The following is a 26,701-nucleotide window of genomic DNA, read 5'->3' on the forward strand; positions in this document are numbered from 1 at the left end:
TCAGCGGGCGACCCTGCGAAGCTGCCAGAAGGGGCTAGGCGCCGGGACTCACCTGGTGGCTAGCTCAGGGTGTGCTTGCACGCGTGTACGCATTCATCCATCCGTCCAACCATCCATTTATCCATTCCTTCATCCAACATTTACTGAGTGCATCCTCTCTCTGCGCCAGGTGAGGATGCTCGGATGAAATGACACCCGCCTCCCCCAGAGGGCGCACCTCTTAAACCGACCGTGACCAAGACACCCCGCGAGGCGTTGGGGTGCGGAGCGGGTCTCCAGGGCTGGAGAGGGGGCTGCAGGCCCGACGGCGCAGGGCCTCGGTCGTGGGTGGGCGAGAGTGGTTGTCAGACCGTGGCGCATCTTGAGATCTGTCACCCCGCTTCCTCACTCACTGCAGCATTGACCCGTGTGTCATTATATCTTGGGTGACTATTTACTGGCCTGCGTGGTTCACTGTGTTAACCTCAGAAGTTCCTGGCACGTAGTAGACCCTCGAATAAATGTGTGAGGCGTGAACTAAGCGTGGGCCACGGCGGGCTCCGGCGGAGAAAACCCCGGCTGGACACAGCGAGCCTCATTTCGGGTCTGCAGGCGGACCCCGTTAGAACGGCTCCGAGAAAGGGCCCGAGGGGCTCAACCTGCTCTGCAAGACAGAAGCTCGCAGAGGTAGAGCAAGTGGGGGACGACACCAGGGCAGAGAAGCTGCCCGGAGTCCTCTTCCCTGCGTCCCATCCCCGCGGGTTCTCTTCCTCGGAACTTTTGGAGAAAGGGAACCCCCCACCACGCAGTCCCAGTGTAGGCCCCGGAAGCAGCTCCGGCCTGCCGTGGATCTCTGCTGGCTTGTCGCTGGTCACCTCCCAGAACTCTGAGGTACAGTATTGACATGGCTTGCCTGGTCTCCAAGGCAAGGCCGAGAGGAGCCCACCGTCAGTCACTGCCTAGCCCCAGCCCTGGGCAAAGGCTCCTCCTTCATACTGTGGCTCTTAAGAAGGAATGTATCTGCCAAGGAGGACTCCTTGTTATTAACTGGGCCCCAAACCCTAACCCGAGTCTAGCAACCATAGCTGGCAGAGCCTTCTCCTGCACCACAGGTAGCATTTCAGGGAAGTCACAGACAGAGCTGCGAAGCCTCTGCACTGTCCCGGCGCTCTGAGCCCACCCTCATGAAGGAGCGCCTGGAATCCTCTGACCAATGAGCGGAGACCTGCCCATCCAATCAGAACTGTGCAGCTCTATCCTTATTTGCCCATCTCTACAGAACAATCAGTTAGCCAATCAGAATAGAAGTCTTCAACCAATCAGGACTATTCGGACCAATTACGCTGTGCTGATTTGGGTTCCTCATTTGCATAAAAATGAACCAATCAGGAACCATGGCGGGAACTTTATGAACGGTGGCTTCCCTTCTGTCTGCAGTTTCCACCTTAGACTGTGTTTCCTCAGTTTGCTAACTGTTCATCGGAATAAAGTTTCTTCTCTTTCCCCATTCCAGATTGGGGACTCTTGACATTAGATTGGTAGCTGTAAACTTCTGCGGATAATACCTCAGGAATCACTGACACAGCGTGTGTGTGGCCGACTGTAGGAGGATCTGAAGATTTCACGACATGGAAAAGTGAAACTTAAAAGTTAACATCTGATCTCAGGATCCCAAAAGGCCGCAAGACCTTGCGGTAAGTACCTTGCCTGTGCTTTGAGCCCGTGTCCCACCTTCTCAGTGAGGTTGGCCTCCCAGTAACTTGTCGCTTTTCTCAGTTCCTGTCTACACCCCACCCTTAGTCTTTGAATCCCTAACTTTAAGATTCCTTAACTTACCCTATTTCTGCATCCATCTCTGCCTCCGTACTTGCATTGCAAAATAATTTTGGAAAACCGTTATAAATTCAGGTTAAAGTGTTTAGTTGGCATTTCCGGACAGGGACAAAGGCAGGAGTGCAGATAGAACAAATTTTAAAAATATTCTCAATAATTCAAATTGGTTTTTCTGCTAATTGATATTCAGTGGTTTAACTTTCGATATAGTCGACTTTGGCTATCTGGTCATTCTATGAATTGGCTTTTGATGAACCAGCCAGCTCCAGTTTCCCAAACAAATTAGCTAGTTTCCTCTGAAGATAAATGGTACTGTCTGCTCCTCATGCGAAGACAGTTGCAATTAATTTAAATATTTAAAGTATTTAAACATTTAAAAATGTTTTCCAATTTTTATTATTATTTTTCTATCCACGAGGTTATTAAAAAGTGCTTTTTAGCTTTCCAATGTGTGGGTCTTTTTTAAAGTTATCTTTTTGTTATCGAGTTTTGCCTTGTAAGAGAACGTAGAATGTGCTGTTGATTTTTTTTTTGGATTTTCTGGGACTTGCTTTGTGGCCAAGTATGCAATAAATGTTTGGAAATGTTCCATGTTTGCTTCACAGGAGTATGTGTATTCTAATGTTGGTTGTAGGGATCTAGTTCGAGTTATTGAACCAAGCTTATTGATTGTGTTATTTATGTCTTTTGCCTTTTTTGGTCCCTCTGTTACTGAGAAAGATGTATTAAAATCTATCAAGATTTCACATTGTCAGATTTCTCCATGTTTTTCTGACAATTTTTGCTTTATATATTTTGAGACTGCATATATGTGTCTAGAATTGTATTTTCCTGGAGAAGTATTCACTTTATTGTTTTACAGTAATCCTCATTACCCTAATAATACTTTTAATCTATAATGCATTTTGTCTAATATTTATATAGCTACACTAACTTTATTTTTGGTTGACATTTGTTTGATATATCCTTCCCATCTTTTTACTTTCAAACTTTCTGTATATTTATATTTCATATGTGTGTTTTATAGGAGCATGTAGCTAGATTTTGTTGTTGTTTAATCCAATATGACAGTCTCTATCTTAATTGGCAAATAGTCCATTTGCATTTGTTGTGACTATATTTTTATGAAATATATGATAATATATTTTTATTAATTTTTAACATCTTAATTTATGCTTTCTATTGATTCTGAGTTTTTTCTGTGCCTTTTTCTCTATCCTTTCTTTCAATTGGATTGATTAATTTTTCTTTATTCACCTTTTTTAAATACTGTTTTGAAATTTATGCCTTCCTTTTCTATGTTTTTGGGATTCCTCTTTAAAATTTTACACACTCCTCCACGAAAATAGGACTTTTGTAAATTAGTTCAATCACATAATTCCATTTCTATCTTGTGTGTAATTGTTGTCTTTTAGTTAAATCTTGTTTTTAACCCTTCTCCAACTCTCTATATGTATATATGTATATATGTGTGTATGTGTGTGTGTGTATATATACATATATATGTATATATATGTACCTATGCTGTTTAGATTTACCAATGTGCTCACTGCAGTCATGTGCCACTGTGCTATGTAATGACATTTCGGTCAATGATGGACCACATATATGACAGTCGTCCCTATCGCTTAGTGGCATTGTAGCCATTATAACATCACCCATGTGTTTGCGGTGATGCTGGTGTAAACAAACCTACTGCACTGCCAGTCATATCAAAGAATGGCACATCCAGTTATGTACAGTGCATAATACTTGATAATGATAATAAACGACTATTTACTGGTTTAAATGACTGTGTTACTGGTTTATGTATTCACTATACTATACCTGTTATCATTAGAGTATACTCTCTGTACTTTTTTTTAAGTTTGCTGTAAACCTATGCTACGTTCCTCCAGCAGCAGCCTCATACATCTCGTGTTTACCCCGTCTCTTGATTGCATGTATTTCTCTTGTGCTCGATTTACTCTCATGTCGTTTTGTACAGTAACATTATGTACAGGCTCGTAGCCTGGGAGCAATAGGCTATACCATATTGCCTAGAAATGTAGTAGGCTATGCCATCTAGGTGTGTATAACTGCACTTTGTGATGATCACACAGTGACAAAATCACCCAATGAAGTCTTTCTAGAAATATCCCCATTGTTAAGTGGCACATGACTGTAGTATCTTTGTTTACTATTTTTTCCATGTCTCTTCCTCCCTCCTCTGGGTTTGGTGTTCTTCTCTCTGAAGTATGACTTTTTAAAGTTCTTTCAGCAAGAATATGTTAGAAGTAAATGCTTTCAGTTATAGGAACATATCTTATTTTTCACTCACTCCTGAATTATATTTAAACTGAGTAGTGAATTCTAAATTATGTTATTGTCTTATGCACTTTTCATATTTTATTCCATTGTCTTCTGACTCTCGTTGCTTCTGTAGAAAAGTCTGCTGTCAGTCTCGTTATTAGTCCTTTGCGTTTCATTTGTCTTTTCTGTCTGGCTGCTTTTAAGATCATCCCTTTGTCTATGGTATTGTGAAGTTTCACTGCAACGTGCATAGGTGTGACCTTATTTTTATTTACCATTCATAGAACTCATGATTCCTAATTCTGAGGTATCATGTCTTTATACAAGTCTGGAAAACAGCCATTTTATCATTTAACATCGCCTTTCTCCCTTTATATTTCCTCTTTGTAGAATTTATACATGAACATTTTCAGAACCCTTCATTCTATCCTCTGCCTCTCTTAGCCACTTTGTGTTTCATTCTAGGTAGTTTTATATTCTGTTTGGTGGATTTATATTCTATTTCACTTCAAAATCTCTCTTCTTACCCTCTCTAATCTGCTGTTGACTTCAGTTATTGTACTTTTTATTTTAAATTAATCTGCTTCATCTTTCTAAAAAATCACATGTTCTCATATATTCAATTTCTTATGTTTTTAATTATTTTAACCATACTTACTTTTTAGTATATCCAATAATTCTGCTCTCTGCTATTCTTTATTTCATCTGATGGCTTTCACTCATGGTTGACTGATTCATTGTATATTTTGTTATTTTCAATTATGAGCTCATCAAAAGTCAGATTTCATCAGCGGAATTCTGTGTGGTTTGACTGTTTTGCAACAGAGCTCTTTCTCAGCTCTCTCTTTCCTGTGCCTGGCACTGAGTAGGAATCAAATACGTCTTGATCAAATGGGTGATTTCACGGATGAACAGATGGGTGCTAGCCACCGCTCTGATGTCAGTAAGCATTGTTAGGATAGAGTGGGGGCCAAAGAGCCATGTCGCTACAGGGAAGATGGATTTGGGGACAGTGGTGCGCTTGAGCAGACTCACACCAGAGAATCTCTTGTGAGCATGTCTTATGTTTGTAGTTTGTCATTGGCCTTGGCGAGATTATTTACACCATAAAATTAAGAAACACTAAAAATCAGTGATGCCCTTCCCCCAAGAGCTGGCTCTTAAACATTTACCAGCCCACTACTGACTGGGGCAATGAAAATATGTATAAAAGTGAATCTAAACCAGCCTGTATAGAATAAGACCTGTGGTAAGTGAAATAAAATGTCTGAGTTGAGTAACCTATCACTCGAGGACTGTGGTGCTCAGAGACGGAAGTTACCCCTGACTTTCTCCCAGATTTGGAAAGGCTCAGTATCAGGAGGAGCTGAAAAATCAACTTTAGCCCTAGTGAGCAAAACTGGAAAGTAGCAGGGGGCACCCGGATTTGAACCGGGGACCTCTTGATCTGCAGTCAAATGCTCTACCCCTGAGCTATACCCCCTGTTGTAAGTTAAGGCCTAAGTATTACTTTTCACCTGTGTGGCCATGCCCAGTATGCCTATAAATTTTTGCCACTGATGTTCCTTTGGGCTGGGCCTCCTGGAAGCTGCCAAGCCTGCCTCACTACAATTCTCTCTCTGATGCGAAATAAACAGGTTCCCTCAGCAGTAGCTGCTTGCCTGCCCTTCCCGGAAAAGCACTGACACTGATGTTTATAGCTGGAAGGGGCTTCAGAGTCACTAGTCTGTGCCCTTCACGGTGGACATCTGAAAACAGATTCAAGGCTACTGAGCTCCTTATTGCTGGGATCAGGACTTGAATCCACTCTTCCTGACTTTGGGTTTAGTACCCCACTACTAAGCCAATGACTATCTTATCTTCCTCTTGTCTCTACCTTCCATCAGTCAAAGTATGTAAAGGCTACATAACTGGAGCCATCTGAATAGATTTATGCAGACTTGAGATGATCATAGGGATAGAATATGGGCTTAGCAGAACGTGAAGGTGCCATGCAGCTCACGGACCACAAAGAAAAGCTACTGCGGAACACCAGGATTTGACCTTGTGCATGGACTGGACCCCTCGGACCTATCCTCAGATTTCCTGTACTTAGGAATCTTCTTGAATGCTTGTCGAACATGCAGATATGATCTGGGGTTAAGAACAAGCTCCTTATGGTCCCGCGAAACCCCACTTTGAGAATAACCTGTCATAGATCTACATCCGCTTTTTTTGCGCCACCTGCAGGAAGACTCAGGTACTGAAACACCCAAGGATGGGGTTAGGCTGGGAATTCTAGCCCCAGGCCCAGGCCCAGCCAGAGCTGGTGGGAGAGCAGGCGTTAAAACCAAGGACCGCTGTCAAACTGCTCATCTCTGAAATCTGCTCTAGACCAGCGGTCCTTAATTTTAGGATGCATCAGTATCATTTGGAGAACTTATTAAAACACAGGCGACCGGATCCCACCCTAAAAGTTTCCGATTAATAAGTTCTCAGGTAATGCTGCTGCTGCTGGTCCAGGCCATAGTTCCAGAACCACAGCTCTAGACCAACACACATCTGAGACCAGGCCCTTTGGCAGTGGCGGCCACACCCGAGGCATCTATCTGTTCACTGTTGCCTCTTCTGCCCGTTCCGCAGCAGCCCAGTGTGCTGGGGTCCCTCTGCCTTTCCTCCCAGTGCCTGCCTGGGACTACTGGGATGGTTTCTTTGTCCTCGGTTAGCCCTCTTTCCATTTTATGATTTAGGAAGCTAAATAAAACTCAAGAAGCCTTCTACCCCGGTCCCCATTATGGGGAAATGTTGTTCAAGCTTCCACCTGGAGCCGGCCCACGTGAGCTGAAAAGCCCAGTTTGTCTCAGAAAACTAGCTGGGGGGCGGGGGGGGCATGGTTGCATTATTATTCTTACGTTGCAAGTGAAGAAACAGAAGACAAGAGGGTTCTTTGTCCCCACAAAGGAGAATCTCTAGATTGAGACACAGAAACCTGAAGTTTTCCTCCTAGATGCATCTGAACATTTTTGATTTGGGGAGGTTTCTTAGAGCTTCTCTTCAACTTCCCTTTCTTGAGGTCCTGCTACGCCCTGGGCACCGTGGGGCACTGAGCAGATGCTGAATTTCAGTGCAGTACGAGGAGATTAGCTGGGCACATGCTCATGAAATGAACATCTTTGAGCATTTGTTATGAGCCAGAACCTGCCCTGGGTTCTGAGGGTGAATAACACCAGCTCTGTATTCCCTAGTGGGCGGACAAACCGTAGACGGACTAACTGCTGTCTAATGGAGTGGAGGGCCTGTTCCAGCAGGAAGGAGGCTCATGCTGCCTGGGGGCCACATGGGAGGGGCCGGGGAACTGAGGCTAGAGGGGTGGGCCTGGCTGGAAGGGGAGCATGCCAGAGGAGGGATGAGTATGGGACGAAATGGCAATGGAGAACTTGGCCGGGCACTGCGGGGAATGCTGACCGAGACATCTGCAGCTTAGGCCTACACGGTGCAAGGCCCGACCTGGGGCGACTATTAAGAAGTGCGTATAAGGGTGTCTGGGGTCACTCCGAAGTGTCTGGCTTGGGGATCTGGAGAGCTGACAGTACCACTCACAGGCACAGAAGAGGAGGAGGAAGACTGTGGATATGGCCCTCCTGAGGACAAGGTGCCTATGAGGCCGTGGTGGCTGGGGGGAGATACAGGCGTGGCCAGCATAAGCTTAGAGCCACTAACTGAAGCGGATCATCCCTCAACATGAAATTAACCCGGAGAAATTACACACTTGGCACACAGTTTGTTTCATAAAAGTGTTCATCTATTTCCCTTCTGCATTCTGGTAGAGAAGTGAAAGTCATCAGTGTTTTGCTAGAACTTACCCGGGAAGCAATACAGTATTGGGAGGACCCGGATATTCAATCAGTGAAGGGAGAAGCATAGTAGTGGGGCAGGAGAAATCTCTGGCAACACCACTAGTCACCGGACCACCACTCAGTTCCCTTCACCAGGCTCCGGGCTTGCCTACGACCTTGCTCCTTTGCTCCCCATCTCCCATCATCTCTTATTCCCACAGAAGAAGCACCCGCTTTCGCCTTCTGCTTAAAAAAACAAAAACAACAAAAACCACCACCAGCAAAAAGCCCCAGAGCCTATTGACCTTACCTCGTTCATTTACCTATCATGCAAGTATCTGTCATGCACCAGATGTGCTAGTCACTGGGATAGAACGATGAAGACATCAAACCCTGTTCTTGGCCTCAGCTTCCTCATGCCCCACATTCCAAAGGTTTGCATGTCCTCGCCCATCCACACTCCACATTGCCCTCTCCTCTGTTGTCCTTTCTTTCTTAAAGATAAGCCCTTCCATCAGGCTCCCTCCCCACTTCAGGAAGGTCTTAGCATCCCCGAGCTCCCCCTCCTGTCTTCAGCCTCTCCATAGAAACCTGCCAAGGCAGAGCCATGTCACTCAGTGGTAAACCGTGCGGCAAGTAACAAAAACAACCTGCTGGTGGCTGAAGCCAAAAAAGGGAGAATTTATTACTAGAACCAGCAATATCTCATGGAAACGGGGGCAGAAGGCAGCCTCGGATTTCTCTGACTCCATTGCAGAGAAAGGACGGGAAGGGGCCAAGAGTGGGTGCTCTGTATTCCAGCTATTGACAAACTCAACAGGTTTGCTGCTTGGGGTGTTCTGTTCAGGAAGTGTGATTGTCCCTATGTAGTTTTATTTATTTGCAGCAAGTAAAGGAGACAGAGGATTCACATCCAAAGCTGGCTCCAAGAGGAAAGGCTTAGCCATTGCTTTCATACACTATTTGGTTAATTACATGTTGATTTCTTCTTTTGCAGTTGGATAAACTTATCCTGATTTGGTTAATTACATGTTGATTTCCTCTTTTGCCTCTTGTTGGGTTCCAGTCAGGCTCAGTGGGTTACAGCTGCATCTGCAAAATACTATGCTATATTTGAACATTTAGCAAGAATAGCATTTAGTAAGAAAACCTAGAGCTTGAGAGCCTTGTCCTATCTAACACAGGGACAGCAAAATTCTTTATAAATCACACCGTTGACAAGATGATGGTAAACCAGGTGTATAATTAATGGTGGATATGAAGGTGAGAGAGAAAACAGAAAAAGCGTTGTCTGTTCCTTTTCAGATCGCATTGTGGCAGAACAATGACTCTTCTGTGTATGGGTTAACAAATCCTTTCTTAATTCTGGGCGAAATTATTGACGCACAGTCTGAATCAGCCCTCGGCATATGTGCGTACAGATGGGGGAAGGTGCCTCTCTCCTCTTTATTCTGTTCGTCACTGACAAGCCCTGCCACCAGAAAAGACACCTTTCATTTGATTAACACTCATCTGATGAGCCGTGAAGACAGGGAGCGTTGGGGTCGGCTCTGCCTTGCCCAGCTAACTGCAACAAAGACAGGCAGCGTCACACAGAAGAGCTTGCCCCCGAATGCTAATCCCCTTGCCGCTTCATCTAGAGGGAAAAAAAAAATAAAATAAATCTTGATCACTGTGGAAGGAAATAGCAAAAATTATCATTGATAAAATGGCAGCTACTAAATAGACATCATTTTAGCATCTTGGCTAAAGAAACGGGAAGCGAATACGTGATTCTGCGTTTCCACGGTGACATATATGGGCTATTAAGAGTGCTCGCATGAGTTTTGGAAATGAGATAAGGATAAAAACCCAGGCTCTGTTACTTCAGTATCATGGTTTTTGTTGTTTGGTTAGGAAGCCCTGTCCGTGGCACACAGAATTTAATAGCTGTGTTTAGCTTCTTCCCAGTGCATGGTGATTTTCTTCATGCATGGTAGTGAATGGTGTTTTACTAGGCATTTTTAAAAACTGTATCCAAATCCTATAAAAGAATCTAAAGAAATACCTTTGAAAGCCAAAACATTGATGAGAAATCCACTCACGGCTGTCCCCATGTTGAGATAATTCCAGACTGAAGGGTAATGCACAGGTCAGTGCTGAAAGCAGAAATTTGAATGCTCATAACTATCTGCCAGAATCACCAAACACTTGCTACAATTACTTTTGACCTTGAAGTTGTCATAATTTAGGAGAAATAAGAAATATGAAATGAACTCACCAGGTGTGGAAATTGGACCTATGGTCCAAGCTAGCTGTCATTAGGCCAGATAAAGACAATTTGGTAAAAAACTGCAAATGATATCATGCCTCTCACCAAGAAACAACTGTTCCCTCATTTTAAAATCTATCATGTTTTATTTTTTATTCTGAAGACAGTTTGATCTATTCTCTTAAAAGTAGTCTTTTTTGTGTCATTTAAGAAATCCTTTCCTTCTCTGAGATTATAGTCTCCTATTTTTAATTCAAATAATTTTTAAGATTTTCTCCCCCACATTTAGGACTTCCATTCATCTAGAATCTACTGTTCTGTATAAGGGTCTTTTTTTTTTTTTTTTTTTAATGGAAAACCAGTTATTTCATTATCACTTGTTGAACAATTTGGCATTTCGCCTGCTACTTTGTCACCCAACCAGGAAACTTCTGAGAGTGAAAGGGAATGTTATTCCCATTTGTGCTGGGACCACAAGCATAAACCGAGACTGTCCCAAGCAAATTAGGACATATAGTTAGTGTTCTCCAGAGAAACAGAACATACACATAGGTGAGGAGAGATTTATTAATTCCGAGGAACTGGCTCGCTGGTTATGGAGGCCGAGAAGTCCCTTGTCTGTCCTCTGCAGGCTGCAGGCCCAGGAAAGCAAAGTAGTGTGGTTCCTTCTGAACCAGAGGTCTGACAACCTGGGGACCCAATCGTGTGAGTCCCAGTGCGAGTCAGAATGGCAGAGAACCAAGAGCACCGATGTGCCAAGGCAGGAGAAAAGGGGTGTCCTGCTCCTCAGAGAGCCAGTTCACTCGCCCTCTGCCTCTGTGTTCTGCTGGGCCCTCAGAGTTTTGGGTGATGCCCGTCACTTCTTCACTCAGTCTACCAGTTCGAACGCTAATCTCTGCCAGAAACAACCTCACAGACACACCCAGAAGTGATGTTTTACCAGCTATCCGAGCATCCCTTATTCCGCTCAAGTTGGCACATAAAATTGACCATCAGTCACCCTTTCATATACCAAGTTCCCACATATGCATAGGTCACACGTCCTTTTCCATTCATTTGTCTATTCCTATGCTCACTAGTTTAATTATATTCACTTTGTAAGTCTTGCCATGAGGTAGGACAGGTCCTCTCTTCTTGTTTTCACATCTTAAATTGTCCCAACTAGTCTTTAGCCTATTTTTTCAAGTTTTACTAAAGTCTTTTTTCAACCTTTGCTAACATTATATTGAATGAAATGATTGAACTGCAGGGGACTGACATCCTTCTAATATTGAGTTACCTGTCCATGAATATGGTATAGTTCCATTAATTCAGGTTTCCTTTATCTTTCAGTAATATTTTATTATTTTGTCAATAAGGAATTTGAACATGTATTACTTTATTTCTAGTTACTTTATGATTTTTGTTATTGTTAATAAAATTTCTACCCTAACTCATTATCTAGCTGATTACTGCTGGTGTATGAGGAATGACATTCAGTTTTGCTTGTTGATTTTACACTGAGCAATCTAGCTGAACTGTGTTGCTGGTTCTAATAATTTTTCTCTACTTTAACTGTTGGCAATCATAATATTTGCAAATAAGGACAGTTGGTCTCTTTTCCATTCTTTCTTTTTCTTTCCTACCTTCCTTCCTTCCTATCTTCCTTCCATCTTTCCTTCCTCTCTTCCCTTTCCTTCTTTCCTCCCTTCTTCCTTCCTTCCCTTCCCTTCCCTTCCCTTCCCTTTCCTTCCCTTCTCTTCCCTTCTCTTCCCTCCTTCCCTTCCTTCTTTTCTTTATCTATAGAGGCTAGGATCCCCAATACAATATTGAATAGTAAGGGAGATGATTAGCATCCTCGTTTCTGAATTTAACATGACTGTTTCTCATGTATTTTATTTGTGGGAGGTTTATAGTAGATTCTACTTATCAGATTAAGGAAATTTATTTCTATTCTGAATTCATTATGAGCTTTTTTAAGCATGATTAGATATTGAATTTTATCACCTTTATCATTATCTGTTGAGACGTCTATTAACACATTCTCCTGTAAGATGTTAATGTAGTAGATTACATGAATCAATTTTTTAGTACTTTTATAAATCAGTTTTCTAATGTAGAACCATCCTTAAATTTCTAGGAAAAAATCCTCCTTGGTAATAGTTATTTTTTTAAAGCACTGTTAGATTCAATTTGCTAGTATTTAATTGAAGATTTTGTACATTTATTTTTTAAGTGAAATTCATCTGTTTTCTTGCATTTTCCCTGAATTTGGAGATGATGTTATACTAGCCTTATGAATTGAAATAAATTCCAGAAAATTTTGATTTTCTGGAAGAAAAAGGAATGATCTGTTCCTTGAAAGTTGTGTAGAAATTATCTATAAAGTCATCTTAGTTTTTTCCATTTTTTGAATGGAAAATTTTGATTATTTATTCGATTTCTTTTCAAAATGTACATTTCATCTAAGCTTTTATAATTGCTATAATCTTGGTTATGGTATCTAATGATTTTAAAGATCTCCACATTATCTGTATTTATATCCCTTTTTCTTCCTTATTCTTGTTTATTTGTGTATTCTGTCTTTTTCTTAATTGGTTTGACAGAGCTTTGTCTAATTTATAAGTCGTATCAAGAAACTCACTTTTATTTGTTCTTTGTTGTTTTCTAGGTATCTGTTTTATTAATTGCTCTTTTTATCTTTTTTATTTTCCAGTATTTTCATTCTTTATTCTGTTTTTTTTTCTATAATCTTAAATTGAATGATCAGCTCATTTTTTTTTTCTTGGTCAAACATATCCATTTGAATAGTGCTTTAAAGAAGTCTTTCGTATATACTGCTTTTCTTTTATTTACTTCTAATCATATTGTAATTTTCAATATAATTTTTTGTTAACCTATGAATTATTTGGTACTGTATCTTCTGTTTCCAAATATATGTGGAGTTTTATATTATTTTATTAGATTACCTAATGTTTGTGTGATAGTGATTCCTGAGCATTTTTTCAGGCTTTTTTTGCTGTTTTAGAACTTGATCAGTTTCTACAAATATTCTGTAAGTGCTTTAAAACAGGATTTGCTATATTTGTTGGTTGAAGTTCTTGCTTGTGCTCTCTCTTTAGAGATATTTTCTCTCTAGCATGTGCGAGAGATATTTTTATATTTTTGTATGTAAAAATATACATGTATAATATACATCTTTATTAATTTTATTTAGTTATTTAAACATCCTTTAGCTTTACTAATCTTTTCACCTAATTGATATATTTGTTTCTGAGAGAGGCATGTCAAAATCTCCAAGTGATTATGGATTTATCATTTATCATCCAATTTTTCAAGTTTTGCTTTAGATATTTAAAGGCTCAATATTATTGTTATACATTGAAAAATTGTTCCTTTTATTATAATGTAAAATCCCTCTATTCCTATTAATGATTTTTTTGCTTTAAACAAATTTTTTCTTATGTAAATATTTCTTCTGGTCAATATTTTCTTGATTGAATTTCATTTTAATCACTTTATTTTCAAAATTTATTTTTATGTTTTGAGAATATCTTGTCATTACTGATGGATTTGAAATTATCCTATTATTTTACTTTTTCCATTTCCTTTTTTTCTTTTCTTTTTTGCTCCTCCTACACTTCCTTCTTTACTCTTTTTACTATTTTCTTTCGGATTGATTCATTTTCTTTATCCATTCCCACCCCTACTTTTCTCCCACTGGTTTCAAAGTGACATATTTTTTAGTGGTTACCCAGTCCATTTTAACATGTATACTTAATTTTTTCTAATAATAGTTTTTTACTTCCGAGGGGGGAAAATCTGGATTTTTTCCTACTAAAATAAAGATCTGTCAGATCTATTTAATTTTACCTTATTTTATTTACGTGTATATTTTCACTTAAATACACAATATTTAAAAATAACGTTTTCCTGATTATAATAAAGCAATAGAAAAGGTATCAACCCACAGGACAAAAAGCAGATGGATGAGTGATAACTAGTTTCTCATAGGAGAAACAAAACCCAGCCCCAGGTGAAGTATAGTCTGTAGAGAAGTTGTCCTTCAAGAAGTAAGCAATTCTGTGGGAAACGAAGGGGAGGTTGGTGACTAGAGGGCGTCACTCTAAGTGATGTAGTTCTGCAGGTTCTCAGCAGTTCACTGAGAATGAATAGTAATTATGATGTACTAGGCTACCTGGGCATTGCAACATAGTCAAATAATGCTATTTTGAAGATAGTGGACGGTGTGGGGGTATAGCTCAGGGGTAGAGCGTTTGACTGCAGATCAACAGGTCCCTGGTTCAAATCCGGGTGCCCCCTGCTGGTTTTCTTTCCACCCTGCACCTACACAAAGTGGTTACCGTAGCCCTTATCAAATTAACAACTCCGCTTTTGTGTGTCAAGAGGTTCTTAAAATTTGGCTAACTTCAAGAAGTGGAAGAGGAAAGAAGAGGTCATGTCATCCTTTGACTCAGGAAGTGGTTTGTTGGAAAAATTCGCCTTCTAGAATTAGAGGTTATGTCTTGACTCTGCGATGGATGTGTATGGTCAACCCAAGGTCATAGTCAGGAGGCCCAGTGAGACCTCCTAGGTTTATGGAAGAGCACGGAAAACGTAGGTGACTTGCTGTGTTAAGAGTTCCGGGTACCGCTGCTGGGTGAAAAGACGCCTTTTAGATTCCAACAGGGCCTCATCCGTGGATCATTTGAACACGGGTCATGTAGTCTCTGACTCATAATCCAGGTAGCCCCTACCTGCTGTCATAAAAAATATATATATTCATAGACTATTTTTTTAGACCAGTTTTAGGTTTACCAGAAAATTCAACAGAAATTACAGCGTTCTCTTATCCCTACCTCCCCAGTTTCTCCTATTATTAATATCTTGAAATAGTGCAGTACATTTGTTAAAATTTATGAACTAATATTGATACATTATTATTAACGAAAATCTATAGTTTACTTTAAGTTCCTCCCTTTGAGTTGTACAGTTTTATGGGTTTTTTTTTTTTTTAAGGGACCTAACGAGGATCCATCTGCCCGATGTGCATCAAAGCCAAACACTAAACGCTAAGATTTGCAGTGGAGAAATTAAAGGTGCTTTATTTGCAGGGCTTCAAGTAAAGGAAACCGGAAGTTATTACTTAACATCAGAACTCTCCAATAGCTTGTGATAGACGATTTTTAAAGGCAAAAAATCATGAGTACGGGATTCAGTGTCATGGACTGTGTTGATTGGTCTGTCCTTGTGCAAAACGCTTCAGGATTTTCTTTACTTATTTAGTTCCTGGCGACATCCTGTTGGTGCCTTTGTGATTGTGGCGGGTGGTCTTCCTGCTTGCAAACAAACCAAAGTTCTGCAAGACATCTTGGCATCTTGGGTCAGTGATGTTATCTTAAGAGCAGAAAAACACACCTATCAATACATCTCAGGACCTCAGTTATTGTTCGTTAGGGAAAACAGAGCTACACAACTTATTACATCTTATGCTTAACGGGCACATTCTTCTGTTATCTTAAGCAAAGTATACTTTTATATTCTTTTCTGGAACTCACTTTATAGGCCGTTCCCCCAGGATATGACTAACATTCCTTCTTAATTTTAAACTACAGGCTGCTTCATGACAGCCAGGGCAGCTACAACTCTTAAAGGGGCTAATTTTATCATTTTAACTAAAAGCTAGATTCTAGTATATCTAGTCTTCTATGATTTGATGTCGATTTCCTTTTGACAAATATATTATGTCATGCACCCACCATTACAGTATCATGTGGAATAGTTTCACACCCTAAAAATGCCCCCTGCTATACCTATTCATCCCCCTCTTCCTCTCCCCGAATCCCTGACAACCACGGATCTTTTTTTTTTTATTGTCTCCATAATTTTGCCTTTTCTAGAACATCATACAACTGGAAGCATATAGCATGTAGCCTTTCCAGAATGGCTTCTTTCAATTAGCAATTTAAGGTCTCCATGTCTTGAAAGCTCATTTCTTTTCATCACTGAATAATATTCCACTGTATGGGCCTGCAGTCATTTTTATTCAGACTTGGTGGTGGCATTCCAGGCAACTGAATCTTCCTGCAGGAGAGGAAGAGAGAGGAGGCAGACCAGGCCGCAGCACCTCCCCAGGCCCCGGCAGCGCCTCACGATCTCAAGCATTCTTTATTCTGGTATCAATTCTGTCTCACTTAGGATGCTCGTGATTGGTACTTATGACTCTTTCTTACACCCTCAACACTTGAAATTCCTTTCTTTTGGGGGGATCCACAGCCGTTTATGATTCTGGCGGAAACCAGGACCTAACTACGCTACCAAAGCCAAAAGGACTGGATTTCGTCCTCCCACCAGCCCTTGCGATGCTCTAAGCTCAGCCCATCACATGTACCTGGTTGAGACTCGGAAAGTAGAATGAGGTACACGGAAGCAGGAAGGTTTGGAATTTATTCCCGGGGAGCCAGAGCTCTGGCACTGGCGGTGGTGCCGATGGCTGCAGCCAGTGTCCAGTGGGGCACCCGCTCAGGATGCTGATTTGGGGTAAATGGGTCTGACCGCATGGCACCCCTTTAATCCTGCCCATTGTCGAGTGTAGAGCCCCAGGGTTCCTTCGCTGCCATGAGATTTTCGACATTCTGCCAACAATTTCCTTATTTCAATTAGCCATTGTCAGTTTTTATTTTTGAGGCAGAATGCTGACTGTGTGAAATTGCTACCAGGCAGGAGCGGGGTGCAGGAGGTGAGGGGAAGAGGGCAGTGGTTATCTGGCTTTTCAGGGGCTAAAGGCAGTGAACATCTGGCTAGTTATTTGGGAATTAGAACCTGGCAGTCCCTGACACAAGATGACAAAGCAGGTGAGTTGAATATTGCCTAGGTCACCTGGGATGACGTGCCGGTGAGGGCCAGGCCTTGGTGTCCTGTTACCGTAGAACACCAGGAGGCCCTGTAGAGTGGCTAATTCTGTTGACACTGGAACTCCAAGAAGAAAATGGAGCTCAAGTGTGTAAACCTTCTACTCTAGCCAAGGGCAAGTGTAGAGAGTCTTATCTTTTGCCACAGAATAAACTGGGGGTGGGGGTGGGGGGGAACTCAAACCAAAAGTAGGGTTTGATCCTGTGGGTTGCTGAATTATATAATGTCAGTTCACTTCACAGTAAGCATCCTGACGTCTGGTGTGGAAGGTCTTGTTATCAAATTCAAGGGGTTCGTGCTTGGGGTGTTCTTTTCAAGAATGAGAAGCGGTTCTTGTTAGGTAGTTTTACTTACTTACAGCAGGTAAAGGAGATAAGATTCACATCTAAATCTTTGTCTCCCCAAAGGGAGGTTTAGCCATTGCTTTCATGTACTACTTGGTTAATTACATGTTGATTTCTTCTTTGCAGTTGGCTAAACTTATCATGAGGTTACAGCAGTGGCTGCAAAATACTGTGCTGCGTTTTATTACTTAGCAAGAATAGCAGTAGGAAGAACTTCCCAGACCTTGGGACCCGTTGTCCTATCTAACAGTAGGACACTGATTAGAAAACAGTGGGATCTTCACACCCCACCCAGGACTTATTCAGTGGACTCAGGAACAAGAGCCAAATCTTCAGGCCTGGAGACCAGGAACTGGCTCCGCGGACTGGACTTTGCCTCACCTGGGGGAACCCGGCTGCTAAAAGGGGAGGGTGCGTGACTTTCCAGTTGCATCTCCTAATGAAAAGACCCTGTTTTATAGGCTGGGCGAGCAGCCAGCAACATGGCGGCAGGCCGATGACCCTGGAAACACGGCGGAGGGGTGTTTTGATCTCGCTGGAATATACCTTACTTAGAATTTAGGTGATATTCTTAACGTGAAGTGTTGCCTGCACAGCAAAGTAATGATGTGGGTAAACCGCACAGGAGTGAGAAAAGAGTCCCCCCCACGCTTTTGCTTGCATCGTCCGTCGCACAGCTCTGTGCCCTTGCGTCTCCCTCTCGTGGGTCTCACAGGTCTTTGGTGCCATGGGACATACCCCTGAGGTTACTGTCCTTCCGCTAAATCTTTGGTGTCTTTAGGGCCTGGTGCCTTTCAGGAAGGATTGGTGTGTGTCCTCACCGTGTGGGTGGGGGTCTGCCCAGGAGAATGCACGCGTACGGGGAGCTGGGCTCTCCCCCTATGCGCAGAGGGAAAGAGACTTCGGACACCAGACCAGGGCCGGGTGCGTCAGGCCGGGAGGCCTCGCCCTAGCTTCCTCGGTTGTGCCGCCCTGGATTCAGGGGCTGCCGCCGCTCGGGGGCTGGCTCCCTTGAGTTTAGCCAAGCAGGGGCTAGGCCCGAGAGAAGGGCGAAGAGCAGACAGTGCGACATGTGAAGAAGCCAGGCAGGAGGGAGACGAGGGGGCGGCTGGGAGGGGAGGGGGCAGGTCAAACGGAGCAGGGGGAGGAGGGAAGGAAGGAAGAGGGGGCATGGGCTTCTCAAACCTGGTGCCACTCTACCCGGAGCCTGCCCTTGGGGTTGTGGCTAGAGTGAAACGTGCCTATTAAACAAATAAGGGGTCTCTGGGAAATGGAAGGGTGACCTCACTGGTGAACTCTCCCAGAGAAGGGTGGCGGGTCTGTGCTGGGTCTGCCAGTTTTGTAGGCTGAGCAGGAATGAACTGGATTTACTGTACACTACAGAATGTTTGGGTGACTCGGGTGAAATGGGGTAAGGAGGAGCCTCCCTCACGCCAGGGGGTATAGCTCAGGGGTAGAGCGTTTGACTGCAGATCAACAGGTCCCCGGTTCAAATCCGGGTGCCCCCTGCTGGCGGCTTCCTTTATTGCCCTAAACAGGTAAATGGCTTCCCTGATACCACATTCTGCTAAATAGCAATGTCTTCAGTTGTTTTTGTGTTCTTGGGGCCGGGCCATACGTATCAGTCTGAGCCAGCCAGGAGACAGAAGCCACACAGTCACTTAAACAGGGGGAGTTTAATATAAAGTGTTATTGTGCTATAAAAGGAGTGTAATTATAAAGGTGTGAGGAAAACTCTGAAGGTACCCTTGGGGTGAGGGACCGAAGCAAGGGCAAATTTGGAAGGGGAACCTTCCCCCAAAGCTAGAATTCAGACCTCATTGGATAGGTATGGTAGTTGCACACCCACCGGGTTGTCCCAACCCCACCTGTTCGCAGTTGCTAGGCAAGCAGGAGGCAACCTTTCGGGGGCGCAGTGAGCCACGGGGAGTGTGAGGCCTGGCGTGTGCGATGTCCGCACACGGAGGGCGTGGGAACCAGACCTCTGGGCAGAAGTAAGCCAAAACTGCAGGCGGGTGCAGAGAGGGAGTTGGGGCAGGGTGACCTGCCTAGCTGGGGCTGCTAGGTCACAAAGAGTCTTTATTCTCTGGGTGTGTCACTGGGGCAGAGCACCCCCGGGTGTCATCACACACCTGCACCACTGAGCAACCACGCAGCAGAAGTGGGGTGGGGGGGGTAGGTAGCGAGAGCAAAAACCTGCCACAGGAACAGGGAGAGAAGCCCCCCTTTTCCTGCGACATACCTCCAGCGCTCTCTGCTGACAACTGTTAGCACCGTGCTTACTTTAAGGAGAAATGCTTAAAGAACCCAGTCGGCTATCCCGGAGCCGAAATTAAAGGGCTAGTTTGGAGCTGAGCATCAATATATTGATAACTGGCCCACCGCGTGACTTGTTTTGGCCAACAGGACGTTATCAGCTGTGATGCAGGCTGGGGCTTGAGATCCACTTCCAAGGTTGGGTTTGCCCGCCGGCACTTCCGCCGTTACCTGTAAGCTGCTTGGCTTCAGCCTGGGCCCCTGGCGTAGACACAGAGTCTGACCCTGAGTCCAACTCCCTGAGTAGAGCCGAGGCCAGTTAGACTCGCAGCTTGCATCCTACCCACCCAACCAAACCCATCCTACATCAGCTGATTCACATCCAACCTGCAAAACCGTGGGCACCAGAGTAAATGCTTATTGTTGAGTGTCACTGGCTTTCGGGGTAGCTTGTTGTGCAGCATTATTGTGAATAAGACTGACAAATACAGAAATCGATATGTAGAAGGGAGCTCCTGCTGTAACAAAAGTCTAAACTATGTGAAGCAGTGGGTGGCAAGGTGGCCATTCCAGTCAGCTGGGAAAATAGCACGGGAACTGTTATCAGGGCAAGGAGGCTCATGGTAACCTGCAAGGCAGCAAATGTACCTGTGGAATTAGGAGTAGGGTAGTTCAAGGCAAAATGTCGAATGCACAAGCTGTTTTTGACAGGCTGTTTTTGATTAAGTACTACAAAAAAGATTCGAATTCAGAAGAGAAATTGCTGGTTTGTGATCAGCATTTAGAGGCAATATAGATAGCTCAAAAATTGCATAGTCGGAAAAAATAAAACCATTCTCTTCAAAACAAAGGTGATGCCATTATTACATCACATTAGGAAAAAAGACTAAATCCAGAGCCTTCCAGTAAGACGTAGTCTCAGAGCAAATCAAGCTTTAATGCATTTTATTAAGAGCACTCAAAGAATTAAGGTTGTGCCAAGTAGATCCTCTCAGTTGGACAAAAGCATTCCTAAAAAGATTAGGGATGCAGTCTCACAGAAACGCGAAGTGCCCGAAGACTTATAATTGAGCTGGGGTGAGAGCATATGTCAAAAAGAACTGTGGTCACGGTTTTTGTGACATGGAATAAAATACAAAGGAAGCCCACATATTTCTTGAGAGAGCTTTGTTGACGAAGGATCAACAGCCTGGACTAAAAGAGACTTGAGACTGTTTTGGAGATGAAAAGACCTCTGGGCCTCCAGTTCTCTACACATGGGGGGTCTGCCGCCATCCATCCCTGGACTTGAGGTATGTGGCAGGTAGATAGCTTGCCTTTTAAGTTCATATGTTCATATGGGTCAAGAGAAGCCTCACCTGGATCAAATGTAGATCACAAGATCCTGGTCTTTGATTGACTGAGGTTTTGGGTGCCTTGGGATAAAGCTGACTACGTTTTGCATGTGAGAGAGATTAAAATACTTATGGCCAAGTGGGTAGACCACGGTTGTTACATTTTTGGCCCCAGTTCTTCACTTATTCTGTCTGTGCTTTTTGTCACAAGACTTTTCAGATCCTCCCATTAGAAGTGGAATAGCGTTCCCTGCCCTTGACTCAGGGCTTGGTCCTGTGACTTGCTTTGACTGATGGGATGTCAGCACATGTGATATAAGCAGAGGCTTGAAACCTGCTTGCGACAGACTTGCCTTTTGGCAAGTCTACTACCGTGAGAGGAAAGCTTCCCTGCCAGGGGCTGTTCCTTCAGCCGGACCCCAGAAAGAACAGGCATGGAGCAGACCGGGGTCCAACTCACGGAGAAAGGAAGCACAGAGGGACCCACGGTTTGAAGCAAGGCCACCAGCTCGAGCCCAGCCTAGTTCTGCTCATTGGCATCCATGCCGATGACCTGTGAACGTGAGAAGCAGTGCTTACTGTTGCATGCATCTGATTTTGGGGGATGATCTGCTACGAAGCATTATTGTGGAAATAGCTGACAAATACAACCACGATTCGTACACCTTGTTCCGCCTTCCCTCCTGTACTGCCCACCAGGCACAGCATGGAGAGAGAGGAAGAGACTTCCATTTATTGAAGGAACTAATGTTGTGGCTGCAGAGTAGAAAAGTGTCTGTTAGACAAGCCAGGGGTCCCTGGAGAATGGAAAGGTCAATTCATGGCGGGAAGAATGGTATCTGGTCAGTCAGTGATGGATAGACCAGTTTCCATTGGCTGGTTGAAAGTGAATAGAACTTACTGTACACTATGGCATGCTTGGGTGACACAGGTGAAATAGAGTAAAGAGGAGCTGGTTGCCACGTGAGGGGGTATAGCTCAGGGGTAGAGCATTTGACTGCAGATCAACAGGTCCCCGGTTCAAATCCGGGTGCCCCCTACTGGCGGCTTGCTTTATTGCTAAATGCAGATAAAAGACCCTCTTGACGTAGCGTCCTACTTAAAGGAACCCCTCATCATCACTCTTCATTTGTCAGTTTTCTCAAGTGACTTCTGTTCTCTGGAACGAGTCATGGTGTTGTCCGTAACTGAGTTTCGGAAGTTCTTGTTAGGTACTCTTTGAAGTTTACATGGCGGAGGAACACAGGAGTAATAACTCGACTCCCTGCGTTAGAGTTCAGAATTGAAACATGCTTGTTACACAATACTGGCTGTTTCTGAGTAAAGCATTTGGCCGACGATCCAGAGGTCCCTGATTCAAATTCAGTGCTTCCTGAGTTAGGTGGGAAGAGTGGGTCAGCACGTCAGGCTGTCCCCACACTCGACCCGCACGCGCCTGCAGCCCCAGGGGACCTCTCCAGACAAGCCCTTCTGTCCCGACTTCGGTCCCATATCTCACTTTTCTTTGGTGAGCATTTCTCTTGTGTCATTTTCTATTTCTCTCCCCACTCCCAGCCTTTGAACCCTCCTTCCACGCTTTGAGGTCGCCCGAGTGTGCGAGCCAAGGGGATGGCTCTGCTGACAGCTGCAGAAGCCAAAACGAAGGCTACTTCCTCCCTGGTCCCCTAGCACCTCTGGCCAGTCAAGTGCCCCCGACTCAGACTGCACCCCCAGACCGAGCACACAGAGTGCAGTGTCGGCAGCACCCTGGCATGGTCCCGCAGCCTCGCCCACTGGCTGGGTCCCCTCGGATCGCCGCTGCTTCATGGCCTGCGTCTCCCACCATTCTCCAGGGCCATGAGTCCCTGGGAAACGATTAGGACATCTTTCTCAGTAGACGGACCAGTCCCTGCGTCTGCACCAGAGCACCTAGGCCGACAGGACAACTGGACTGGGTTACAGGCAAAAGACCTTACAGGAAAGGGAGCGGACCAGGATTGGCTTCCTGTCCCACTTGGGACGGAGAAAAGTAGAGGCCCAGTCGTTCTTCGGGGCTGAGACTCTGCGAACTCAAGGGGCTCAATGGCAGAGTAGCCAAGTGATTGATCACATAGATGCTGTTGACCACCTGGTCTGGAGACGGTTCCTTCATCTGACGGGCCTTTAACGGCTGTTTACGGCTGGCCTCCATTCTGATTGGTCAGTGTCCGTGCCGTAGCCGAGGTTAAATATTTTGGGTATGGCTTTTTCTTCGGATAAGGTTCCCACCGAAGAACAAAACTTTCGGGGACCAGCTGTTGTGCAGCAGTGGGAAGGGCCCCGGCGAGTCTGACGGTGTTGGAAGCTCAGACACGCGGCGGGAAGCGCACGTGCGCACACCGTTACCGGACACAGGTGGAAACGGCCGCCTTCCCGCTGCTCAGTGCCCGAGAAACAAAGGCAGGGTCGCCAAACGGCAGTCCTCGCTGGGGTCACAGTTTCCCTCACCTCTCGTGCGAATTGCCACTTCCATGACAGCCACTCCGGTTAAGTTTCGGAGGCTGTCAGGACACCTCCTCAAACTTGAAAGACTAGTTGCTACATCTTGCTCTCACCTTAGCCTTTATTGGGAGTTTTTCCTGTTTGCCAGGTAATGGTGCCAGGGATGATACAATACTTAGGCGCAAAGGGTCTCCCTGAGTAGAACACAGGGGTGGTTACTACTTACCAAGTTCTGCCTACCTGTATACATGTTTTTATATTTGTAGTAATTCCCAAAGCTCTTCCAATATTAAACTCATGTGCGTGCACACACACACACACACACACACATACACACACATGCACGACTTTGACATCTCTCGTCGGAATGTCTGCGATGACCTAGCTTTTCTGCACTTTATCTGATACTACCTTGATTTTTGTGATAAGCGAAACGCCCCTGGTACTGTGTTCGAAGGGCTATTTGGCAAAGGAAAAGATAAAGAATAGGAAAACACGGGACTAAAGTCCCCATTCTTTCATGTGTCCCGTTGTGAACAACAGCTGTTTTTCCTATTTCTATACATGTCTTGATGCAAGTGTCTCAGTCATAACCAGTGTTGTAAACATATGGGAGGGATTTTGTTTGTTTTGTTTTGTTTTGTTTTGTTTTTGACTTCTCAACATCCATTTCCCTCTTCCCTAATAACACCCCAGTTTTCCGTGGATTCTATCTGTTAGGACTGGAACCCGGCACCTTCATTAACTCAGGGGAACATGCCCTGAGATGAATGGCTCATGCACACACTCTCTTCTTGGAATCTGAGCCGTGGACAAGAGACAACGTGCCCAGAATGGCTGGTTCTGGGTCATACAAATGCAATTCCCTGAGCACTCCGGCCTCGTGGTGACATTGCTGTTGCGGTCTCAGGCTGACTTGGTCTCGCTTTCCCAAGCCTAGCAATTCTGTGATGTGTTTCCAAGAAATTCTTTTCTTAAATCAATCAAAGTACTTCTCAACAATTTGCAAAACAAACAAACAAACAAAAAAACACCAACTGCTACAACTGCCTTCACCCTCTTATTTACTAGCTATTGGAAGAGCAGCGTGATAACATACTTGGGATGGCCATGGAGGAGGGACAGAAGCTCCGTAAGAAAATCTGTCTGGTTCTGCAGAAACCCAGAGAGGTCAGAGGCCCTGAAGCAGTGTCCCTGGACCGTGAGACTGCCCGCCTGGACGCTGCGTCCTCCATGCCGCATCATCAGGAACAGAGCAGGTGAGATGCTGACGGCCAGTACCTGTTTCCACTGACCCATTTTGATTCTTGTTGCAATCAGTTTCTTTTCAGAGAACTGCCTCTTGTTTAAGTGACACGAGCGATTAGAATTGTTACTTTTTTTTTTTTTAACTAAATTGTCTAGGTCATTTCAGGGATAATGTGTTTACAATATACTTACAGAAAAATGAAACTGTTCTTCCTGTTTTATCATGTTTTTAACATTAAAAAAATCTTGATCACTTTTTTATGCCAATAAAAAAAAAACTTTCAGGACACCTTTCACCTTGGCTGCATAGCGTTTTCCTATATGGCTGTTACTGCAGTTGATTTAGCCAGCCCTCCTTTTTTGGATATCGATGCGGTTGCTAATTTACACCCTAACAGACAGCCTGCACAGGGCCTTGTTCGAGATGCAGCTCTGTTTTCCACCAGGTTTTGCTTTCGGCATAATTTCCTAAACGTGGACTTCCTGCCTCTGCACATTGTAAGCCTTTATAGTGACCGCCACATTTGTATCCAGAAAAGACACAGGGATGTGCTCTCTCACCAGCGGTGTCTAAAAGTAGCAAAAAATGGATTTTTAACTGTGACATATAGATGCGGAAAAGCATATATGAACTTACAGAGGTACAATCTAGCACACTTTAATTAATACTTATAGATACCCCTATCCCACTGCCTAGCTCAAAAACAGAACCTCCAGGAGTGTTTTGTGTTTCCTTCCTCATTGCAAGATCTTTCCCTCTTGCTTGTATCTTATTTTTGTAAAAATAATTTATTTATACACACACACACACATTAGATATGTATTATATATAGATTCTGTGTATAAATTAGGTCACGTTTGTTCTGTTATTCAGATTCTCCACATCCTTACCAACATCTTATTTACCTGTTCTATCAGCTATTGAAAAAGTTGCGTTAGAACCTTTCACTATGATTAAGGATTTGCCTATTTCTTCTTTTAGTTCTGTCCATTTTTGTTTTATATATTTTGACACTATGTTATTGGGCGCATTTAGATTTAGAATTGTAATCCAACTTCCTGATGGAATGACTTCTATATCATTTAAAAATATTTCTTTTATCTGTAGAAATGCTTACTGACTTAAAGCCTATTTATCGTCATACTAATATTGCTACATCAACCTTTTTGTATAGTATTTGTATAGTACATCTTTATTCATACTTTCTCCACTTTTATGTGTCCCTATGTTTAAGGCAAGGTTCATATAGGTAGCTGATAGTATTTTCTCATTCACTCTGAAATCTTATATTTTAATTGGAGTTTTTGATAAATTTGTATTTAAAGTAATTACTGTTGTACAGAATTCCAGTTGGGACACTACTTACTTTCAGCACTATAAAAAAAATCTTCCCATCGTCATCTGAATACCATCATTTCTGTCTATGAGTCGGCTATCAATTGTAGAATTTGAATTTTTTTTTACAGGTTGCTTTTTAGATATCTTTATCTTTTTAAAGCCAGAGCGAGATCTGTCTAAATGAAGTTAGCTGGTCAGTTCCCACCGGTCTGGCAGAAATGTCAATACACCTGGGATCCTTGGGTGGCGCAGCACAGGTGAAATGGCGCTGCTCAGGAAAGGCTGACTAGCCGGGGGGTCTTGCTCAGGGCAGAGCGTTCATTTGACCCCATATCGAGTAGTACCTGGCTGACGCGTCGCTTGTTGGCGATCGCTCTTGCTCTGGCCGCGTGTTCCCTCTGTCCTGTGTCAATGCTGCCCTGACCATACTCTCTCTCTCATTCCCACTTCATCACTTTTCCGTGGATGGCATCTTTCCTTCAGGTTACTTCTTTCGGCTGACGTGTGGAAGGATTCGCAAGTGGAGAATAAGGGGGAAGAAGGAGAGAGATAAAGGGGACCAGTCATCTCCTGCCCAGAGGGCTTAGTACAAAGAGAGGCTTAAGCATAAATGTGGATCCTCCTTGTAACCAGGTCATCAATCGGGAATGTTTCATTTG

The 26,701-nt window shown here is 43.8% G+C and overlaps 1 long non-coding RNA gene and 4 other non-coding genes across 6 annotated transcripts; 4 read left to right on the top strand and 1 right to left on the bottom strand.

Annotated features, from left to right (window-relative positions):
* Positions 1 to 25,866, top strand: LOC107500549. Of its 2 annotated transcripts, none has more exons than XR_004954006.1 (3): positions 1 to 870; positions 1,493 to 1,673; positions 24,527 to 25,866. It is a non-coding gene; the product is annotated as an uncharacterized LOC107500549 (long non-coding RNA). The 2 variants fall into 2 exon arrangements; XR_001594555.2 differs by having other exon boundaries at positions 1 to 169.
* TRNAC-GCA lies at positions 5,516 to 5,587 on the bottom strand. The gene has a single exon. It is a non-coding gene; the product is annotated as a tRNA-Cys (tRNA).
* TRNAC-GCA lies at positions 14,401 to 14,472 on the top strand. Its single transcript has one exon. It is a non-coding gene; the product is annotated as a tRNA-Cys (tRNA).
* Positions 18,842 to 18,913, top strand: TRNAC-GCA. Its single transcript has one exon. It is a non-coding gene; the product is annotated as a tRNA-Cys (tRNA).
* On the top strand, positions 21,963 to 22,034 carry TRNAC-GCA. The gene has a single exon. It is a non-coding gene; the product is annotated as a tRNA-Cys (tRNA).
* Positions 25,867 to 26,701: the final 835 nt, after the last annotated feature.

The sequence above is a fragment of the Rousettus aegyptiacus genome, unplaced genomic scaffold (assembly GCF_014176215.1).
Source record: "Rousettus aegyptiacus isolate mRouAeg1 unplaced genomic scaffold, mRouAeg1.p scaffold_m13_p_13, whole genome shotgun sequence".
NCBI classification, from domain to species: Eukaryota; Metazoa; Chordata; class Mammalia; order Chiroptera; family Pteropodidae; genus Rousettus; species Rousettus aegyptiacus.